A 9,455-nucleotide genomic window follows, 5' to 3' on the forward strand; every position below is an offset into this window, starting at 1 on the left:
CCTGCCCTTCGCTACCACCGCACGCCGCCCCGCCGCGCGCCTCCCCTACCCTGCCGTGCCGCCGCCCCTGCGCGCCCTTCATTTTTATTATTTTAATTTTTTTGTTCATATATATATAATGTATATGTGTATGTATGTGGCTATGTGTATGTATATGTTCAAAATGTATAAAAAATTGTTCAGAGCATGTTTTTGTTCATATATGTATTTTTTTGTTCATATGTGTATTAATATTTTTCCATATATGTAATTTTTCTGGTTCGTAGAAAGAAGAGGAAGAAAGAAGAAAAATTTGTTCATATATATATAGAATGTTTTTTTTCATAGAAAGTTTTTTGTTCATATATAGAAAGTTAAAAGAAAATTTAGAATATGCTAAAATTTAGAAGAAAAAGAAGGATATGAAAGAAGAAAATAAGAAGAGGAAGAAAGAAAGAAGAGGAGAGGAAGAAGAGAAGAAATAAATAAGAAGAGGAAAAAAGAAGAAAAAGAAGAGAAGAAGAAAGGATAGAGAAGAAGAAATTTTTCTATTTTTTCTTCTTCTCCTCTTTTTTTCTTTTTTTCTTCAATCTTCTCCTCTATTCCTTTCTTCTTCTCTTCTTTTTATTTCTTCTTCATTTTCTTATGTTTTATTGGGTCTGTCGTCGTCGATATACCACTCCCGATAACTTCAACACGAGGGGGGGGGGGTCGATATACCCCCTCCCCGATAATATTATTTTTTTGTTCATATTTTTTTCATAGCATTATTTCCATGTATATATGTGTGTGGCTATGTATGTATAGATGGATAGCATTTGTTTCCATGTATGCATGTCATTGTCGATATACCCCCTCCCTGTTAACTTCGACAGGAGGGGGGGTCGATATAACCCTCCCCGATAACTTCGACATGAGGGGGGGGGTCGATATACCCCCTCCTTGATAACTTCGACATGAGGGGGGGTCGAGAACTAGTTTAGGGGTTTTTGGTTGATAACTAGTTTAGGGGGTCAAGGGTCGAGAACGTCGGACATTCATGAGAGAGGCGAGGAAGACGGGGAAGAAGAGGGAGAAGAAGAGGAGAGGAAGAAGAGGAAGTCTTCTCCTCTATTCTTTCTTCTCTTCTTTTTTCTTCTTCTTCCTATATGTATTAGTTTTTTTATTTAGGTTGTTAATTAGTAGATATTAATTTGGTTCATATATGTATGGATGCATGTGATATGTATGTATGTATGTATCGGGTATGTCATTGTCGATATACCCCCTACCAGATAACTTTGACATGAGGGGGTCGACAGGGGGTCTAGGGTCACCGAGGGGTCGAGGGTCATCGAACATGAGAGGAAGAAGAGGATAAAAAAAGAGGAAGAAGAAAAAAAAGAGGAGAAGAAAGAATAGAGGAGTTCCTCTATTCTTTCTTCTCCTCTTTTTTTTTCTTCTTCCTCTTTTTTTATCGGAACGAGGGTCGTCGTTCCTCTATTCTTTCTTCTCCTCTTTTTTTTTCTTCTTCCTCTTTTTTTATCGGAACGAGGGTCGTCGAGGGTCGCCGAGCGGTAGAGGAAACCCTAAATAGCAAGTATCGTCGGTGTGAGATACATGTGGCCGTCGGTGTCGGATAGTACATCCACGTCCCACAAGTGACGTGGGCTTCGACGCCCACGTCATTTGTGGGACGTGGATGTAGTGTCCGACACCGACGGCCACATGTATCTCACACCCACGATACTTGCTATTTAGGTTTCCTCTACCGCTCGGCGACCCTGACCCTCGACGACCCTCGTTCCCGATAAAATAAAGAGGAAGAAGAAGAAAAAAAGAGAAGAAGAAATCTCACACCCACGATGTATCTCACACCCACGATACTTGCTATTTAGGGTTTCCTCTACCGCTCGGTGACCCTCGACGACCCTCGTTCCTGATAAAAAAAAGAGGAAGAAGAAGAAAAAAAGAGGAGAAGAAAGAATAGAGGAGTTCTTACTCCTCTATTCTTTCTTCTCCTCTTTTTTTCCTTCTTCCTCTTCTTTTTTTATCCTTGAAGCGTTGTCGAGGCCACCCCAAACCCTAGAGAAGCAGCGTCGAGGCCACCCCAAAGCCTAGAGAAGCAGCATCAATATTTTTTGTCAATATTTGAATAATATATCCATTTGTCATGTTTGAATAATAATTGCCATGTTGTCAATATTTGTAGAAACTATGGACACCGCCCGAGACGAAGTACAAGAAGAGTTGTTGGGGGACATAATTGCACGAGGAAGTGATGCCGTCTGCTCGTTGTTTCTCAACGACACCGATGGTCTGGAAGCAGCTGGCTATGATTATGATGGCTCCGGTGACCTAATGCCGGTGCAAGAAGGAGACCGTGATGACATCTCCGTGACCGAACCGAGTCTGGCCAGGTATATATATTAGTTAAGCTTCTGCTGACTAGCTAATTGATGCATTCATTGTTTTGGTATGTACACATATTAATTAAGTCTTTCTTCTTTTTTCTAGCCCTCCGGATCGAGCACAACTTCGGTAAAGAGCCGAGGCCCGAAGAAAAAGTTGAGCTCGGATGAAAATTTTGAGATCATAGCAATCGCGCCCGACGGCCAACCAATTGAACCCCTCCAGACAAAGAGCACATTTGTTGCTCAGTGCGGGGTTTTGGTTAGGGACAAGATCCCGATCAGCATCCAACAATGGTTAAAGCCAGCTACAGAAGACCCTGAGGTGTCTTATGTCAATGATATGCAGAAAAATGATCTTTGGACTGAGCTGAAGTCAAATTTCACCCTACCGCCAGAGGATGATCCAGAGAAGCCAGTTAAAGAGCAATTAATCAAGTCTTTTGCTCTTAAGAGGATGGCAGAACTATTCAGGAGGCGGAAGAAAGAGCTGAATAAGTTCGTCGAAAATAAAGAGACACCAGAATTCAAGGGCAGATATGAGAATATCAGAGATCACTGGCCCGCATTTGTAGCCCACAAGAGATCGAAAAAGAGTAAGAAGATGTCGGCGACAAACAAGCAAAATGCTGCGAAGAAGAAGCATCAGCATCGCACGGGGTCAGGTGGCTACCTCGTAGCCCAGCCTAAGTGGGCCAAGACTGAGAATGATCTGGTTGATAAAGGGATCGAACCAGAGACAATTAGCTGGCCAGACCGTTGCCGGAATTGGTTCTTCGGGGCTGGCGGAACCTTGGACCCTGTAACAGGAAGTGCATTTGGATGAACGATCAAATGGACATCCCAGTCAGGAAGCTTCAGCAGTATATGGAAGCAGCGCAGCAAGGGATGTTCTTTCTAGACAGAGAGAATGACGAGCTCACAATGGCCCTCGGGAATCCTGAGCACCCTGGACGGACACGAGGCACGCCAGGCTCCATTCCGTGGAAGGTTGGGTTTCCGGACGCAGGCGGTTACAATTGCCAGGAGAGGAGGAAAAAACTGCAGCAGACCCAAATGCAGGCGCTGCAAGAAAGGGTACAAGCGATAGAGGAACGAGAAGCAAATCAAAGCAAACGAACTGCCGAAGCTTCCCCCAAAGCTACCCCGCCATCTCAGCGGAGAAGCAGCGTGGCTTCCACTGAGCTGGTTCAGCCGGAGCATGCCTTGACGGCTCCTGCCATCTATCCCGTGGATGCTATCATGGAGTCTCAAAATTTCCACCTTATGATGCAATGGATGAATTTGAAGGTCAAGGCGGCTGTTGGCTCTGTTTATCCTACTGAACCCAGCGCAACTTTTCACTGTCGGCCGATTCTAGAAGGATATGCTAGGGTGATGGTGGATGAAATAACAGAGTGATTTGAGGACCTCCAGCTTGACCACCCTACCGGTGAAGGGGAGACTAGGCTGGGTTCTGCTCTGAAGACTCCATGCCTATGGCGGAAGGAGCTCATCAACCTTCCGAACTGGACGCCTCCGCCTCCTCCTCCTCCTGCTCCTCCGGCAAGTCAGGGCACTCCGCCTCCTCCACCGCCTCCTCCTCCGGTGAGTCAGGGCACTCCGCCTCCTCCACCGCCTCCTCCTCCGGCGAGTGACGATCAGGGCACTCGACCGGCTCCTTCTCCGGCGCGTGGCGGCACTCCGCCTCCTTCTTTGCCTGCGCCGACGCGCCCGAGCAGCCAGCCTCCTCCTTCTCCGCCTCGTCAGCAAGGGGGGAAGAGACCTGCCGCCGCTCCGGCTGCTCCGACGCATCGTAGTCCTTCTCCTCCGCCTCGTAAGCAAGTAAAGAAGACAACCGCTCCGTCTGCTCTGCCGGCGTCTAGCAGTACAGCTAGAGGTGGGAGGACATACAGATTCGGTCCTTCTCTGAAGACTCCAGAGAAGTTACCATACGAGAGGACCCCGGAGGAGAATGCCGAGATCGCGCGAGAAGAAGTGAGGAACTTCTTTGAAGGGGTGAAAGCATAGAAATATCCACCTCCGGAGGAGAAGGTAGATCCGGTGAAAGCGAAGCGCACTCTGGCTGCCCTGACAAAACCACCCAAGTCTCCGCCGAAAGGAAACTACGAGCGCGTTATTGGAAAGGAATTTGCCGAAGCGGAGCGGTCGGGAAGTACTGTCAGTGATCAAAGGCTGAAAGAACGACGAGCTGGGAAACAAATTGCCTAGCTTGGCGAACAAGCGAAGCAATCGTGCCCCCCGCTCAAGGTGCCTAGCGACAATGTCGCTAATGATCCGAGGATGGTGCCCGGTTATAGCAATCTTGGCGATTACCTTCCCGACGATCTACATTTTGATTTCATGGAGGTACAGATACAAAGATACGAGTACGGGAAGCCTCTCGTCAAAGATGAAAGATCTCTATCAACGATGATGCGAAGATTGCATGATTGGTACTTGAAAATCTGCAGAGACTCTAGGGGGAGGAGTACTTTGTATGTGAAAGTTAAAAAGGAGCATGACCTCATTGGAATTGAACTGTTGCCTGTTCCATTTGAGGAGTTCTTTCAGTTTTTCAATCAATTGGCCATCGATAAAACAACGGTCACCTGCTACTGTCTGTAAGTAGTACTACTTCTGTCATTAAGTCTCTCTATATAGCTTAGCTCTTTCATTGCATGTATTTATAATCATCCTCACTATATTATGCATATTGAAGATCGCCGAATTGAAGAAAAGACAAGTCATAGATGCAACTCAGGTTAAATTTCATGCCGCAGATACCGAGGCCAACTTGCTACGATCGTTGGTAATAAATGAAAACAAAGATACAATACTCTTTCCTTACAACTTCAAGTGAGTGTTACTGTCTTGTGCGTATTCGGTTTCCCTTATATATTAGTCAAGGTTATAGTAATGTAATTGATGAGTTATGCATGTGTGTCCAGTTTCCACTATATTCTCCTAGAGATTAAGCTTGAGCAGGGACTAGTAACCGTCTTAGACTCAAGACGAAAAGATCCCCAGGACTATGCAGACATGACTCAAATGCTCGAGAAGTAAGTTAAATCGATCATTATCCACCATATCAGCAACTTTGTTCATTTCCTGATATATCAAGTAATTGTATTCTTTGTCTGGCTGGGTTTGGAAAAAATTCTCCAAAAAAGCTCCAGGACTCCCGAAGAAGCTGCAATTTAGACACCTGAAAGTAAGTACTATAGTAGCATGTTCCGCGCATCTCCTATTGATTCCAGCGCTAGTTTCATCAATACCATTTGGCATTCTTGCTTATCAGTTTGATTGACCTGGATTTCTTGTAAAGTGGTTGTGGCAGGAACAAGGGAATGATTTCTGTGGATACTACGTTTGCGAGTCCATCCGCCACACGACCTGTGAGCAGGGCTACACTGACGAACAATATGAAGTACGTAAATAACAACATTCACAATTTTATTTTATTACCATCATTTGTGTTGAGTTTCATTCATTCATATATATATGTATTGACCCCCTTCTTCAAATTAGATGTTTCGGAAGCGGGATGAACTCCTAGCACCAGCTCGCATGCGAGCAATTCAAGAGGAATTGGCAGCATTCTTTCTTGACCACGTGCTCGCTGAAGACGGAGAATACTATGTGGACGATGAGTCCGTATGATTATATTTGTAATAGATAATTATTGTATATATGTAGCCGGTAGTGTCGGATAGATATATGAGAACTTGTTGTTCGACCTATCTCTCGGAGAAGGAGAGGTGGTCGATATCACTTCTCTCTGTATGCATATATGTTCATGACGATCTTCTGTTTCCTTCGTTTGCTTACTAGCTAGCTAGCTAGCGTGTCTAGTCCTCTCTATACGTATGTATAGTACGTAGCATCGACCAAGCACGGACATAAGAGAGGACACTTCTCTCTATTAATTATAGCTAGCTAACACAATATATGAAACACCTAAATTAACCCCCAAAACCCCCAACCCCCCCCCTTTTAAAAAAACAAAAACCCCAGGCACAGAAATGCTGACGCGTGGATGCCTATTGGTCCCGGTTGGTGCCACCAACCGGGACCAAAGGCCCTCCTGCCTTGGCTCTGCGCACAGGCAACGTGGAGGCCCATCTGTCCCGGTTCTGGATTGAACCAGGACTAAAGGGACAGGGCATTAGTACCGACCCTTTAGTCCCGGTTCAGGAACCGGGACAAAAGGCCCTTACGAACCGGGACAACATGCCCTTTTTCTACCAGTGTTAGTACATGTGTGAATACATAGACAAACAGAGTGTCACTAGTGTGCCTCTACTTGAATAACTCATTGAATCAATGATGGTTATGTTTCCTAACCACATACACGAGTTGTCATTTGATTAACGGGATCACATCATTAGAGAATGAAGTGATTGACTTGACCCATTCCGTTAGCTTAGCACTTGATCGTTTCGTTTACTGCTATTGCTTTCTTCATGACTTATACATGTTCCTATGAATATGAGATTATTTAACTACCGATTACCGGAGGAACACTTTTTGTGCTACCAAACATCACAACATAACTGGGTGATTATAAAGGTGCTCTACAGGTGTCTCCGATGGTGCTTGTTGAGTTGGCATAGATCGAGATTAGGATTTTTCATTCCGATTGTCAGAGAGGTATCTCTGGGCCCTCTCGGTAATACACATCACTATAAGCCTTGCAAGCATTGCGACTAATGAGTTAGTTGCGGGATGATGTATTACAGAACGAGTAAAGAGACTTGCCGGTAACGAGATTGAACTAGGTATTGAGATATCGATGATTGAATCTCGGGCAAGTAACATACCGATGACAAAGGGAACAACGTATGTTGTTATGCGGTTTGACCGATAACGATCTTCGTAGAATATGTAGGAGCCAATATGAACATCCAGTTTCCGCTATTGGTTTTTGACCAGAGACATGTCTCAGTCATGTCTACATAGTTCTCGAACCCATAGGGTCCGCACGCTTAACGCTCGGTGACGATCGGTATTATGAGTTTATGTGACTTGATGTACCAAAGGTAGTTTGGAGTCCCGGATGAGATTGGGGACATGACGAGGAGTCTCGAAATGGTCGAGACGTAAAGATCGATATATTGGACGACTATATTCGGACACCGAAAAGGTTCTGAGTGATTCAACAATTTTTCGGAGTACCGGGGAGTTATGGGGATACGGGGAAGAAGTATTGGGCCTCATGGGCTAAGTGGTGGAAGAGAGGAGGCAGGGCGCGCGGGCCCCCTAGCCCAAATCGAATTGGACTAGGGGGCCGGACCCCCTTTCCTCCTTTCCTCCCTCTCCTTCCTTCTCCCCTTCCCCCTTCCTTTCCTCCTCCTAGTAGGAGTAGGAAAGGGGAGTCCTACTCCTACTCCTCCTGGCGCGCCCTACAGGGCGGGCCAGCCTCCCCCTTACTCCTTTATATACGGGGCAGGGGGGCACCCTAGAACACACAAGTTGATCATCGATCTCTTAGCCGTGTGCGTTTCCCCCTCCACCAGAATCCACCTCGGTCATATCATAGCAGTGCTTAGGGGAAGCCCTGCGTCGGTAGCTTCATCAACACCGTCACCACGCCGTCGTGCTGACGAAGCTCTTCCCGGAAGCTCTACTGGATCGTGAGTTCACGGGATGATACGTCTCCAACGTATCTATAATTTTTTATTGTTCCATGCTATAATATTATATCTTTTGGATGTTAATGGGCTTTATTTTACACTTTTATATTATTTTTGGGACTAACGTATTAACTGAGGCCCAGCTCAAATTGCTTTTTTGCCTATTTTAGTGTTTCGCAGAAAAGGATTATCAAACGGAGTCCAAACGAAATGAAACCGGAGCATTATTTTTGGAACAAACGTGATCCGGGAGACTTGGAGTGGACATCAAGAAACAATTGAGGAGGCCACGAGGCAGGGGGGCGCGCCCACCCCTGATAACCCACAAGTATAGGGGATCGCAACAGTTTTCGAGGGTAGAGTATTCAACCCTAATTTATTGATTCGACACAAGGGGAGCCAAAGAATATTCTCAAGTATTAGCAGCTGAGTTGTCAATTCAACCACACCTGGAAACTTAATATCTATAGCAAGGTATTTAGTAGAAAAGTAATATGATAGTAGTGGTAACAGTGGCAAAAGGTAACGGTAGCAAAAGTAATATTTTTGGGTTTTATAGTGATTGTAACAGTAGCAACGGAAAACTAAATAAGCGAAGAACAATATATGGAAAAGCTCGTAGGCAATGGATCGGTGATGGAGAATTATGTCGGATGCGATCGATCATGTATCATTCATAACCTAGGGTGACACAGAACTAGCTCCAGTTCATCAATGTAATGTAGGCATGTATTCCGAATATAGTCATACGTGCTTATCGAAAAGAACTTGCATGACATCGTTTTTCCTACCCTCCCGTGGCAGCGGGGTCCTATTGGAAACTAAGGGATATTAAGGCCTCCTTTTAATAGAGTACAGGACCAAAGCATTAACACATAGTGAATACATGAACTCCTCAAACTACGGTCATCACCGGGAGTGGTCCCGATTATTGTCACTTCAGGGTTGCCGGATCCTAACACATAATAGGTGACTATAGACTTGCAAGATAGGATCAAGAACTCTCATATATTGATGAAAACATAATAGGTTCAGATCTAAAATCATGGCACTCGGGCCCTAGTGGCAAGCATTAAGCATAGCAAAGTCATAGCAACATCAATGTCAGAACATAGTGGATACTAGGGATCAAACCCTAACAAAATTAACTCGATTACATGATAAATCTCATCCAACCCATCACCGTCCAGCAAGCCTATGATGGAATTACTCATGCACGGCGGTGAGCATCATGAAATTGGTGATGGAGGATGCTTGATGATGACGATGGCGACGGATTCCCCTCTCCGGAGCCCCGAACGGACTCCAGATCAGCCCTCCCGAGAGAGTTTAGGGCTTGGCGGCAGCTCCGTATCGTAAAACGCGATGAATCCTTCTCTCTGATTTTTCTCTCCCCGAAAGTGAATATATGGAGTCAAGGTTGAAGTCGGTGGAGCATCATGGGGCCCACGAGGCAGGGGGCGCGCCTAGG

The sequence above is a fragment of the Triticum dicoccoides genome, chromosome 7A, assembly GCF_002162155.2.
Source record: "Triticum dicoccoides isolate Atlit2015 ecotype Zavitan chromosome 7A, WEW_v2.0, whole genome shotgun sequence".
Lineage (NCBI taxonomy): Eukaryota > Viridiplantae > Streptophyta > Magnoliopsida > Poales > Poaceae > Triticum > Triticum dicoccoides.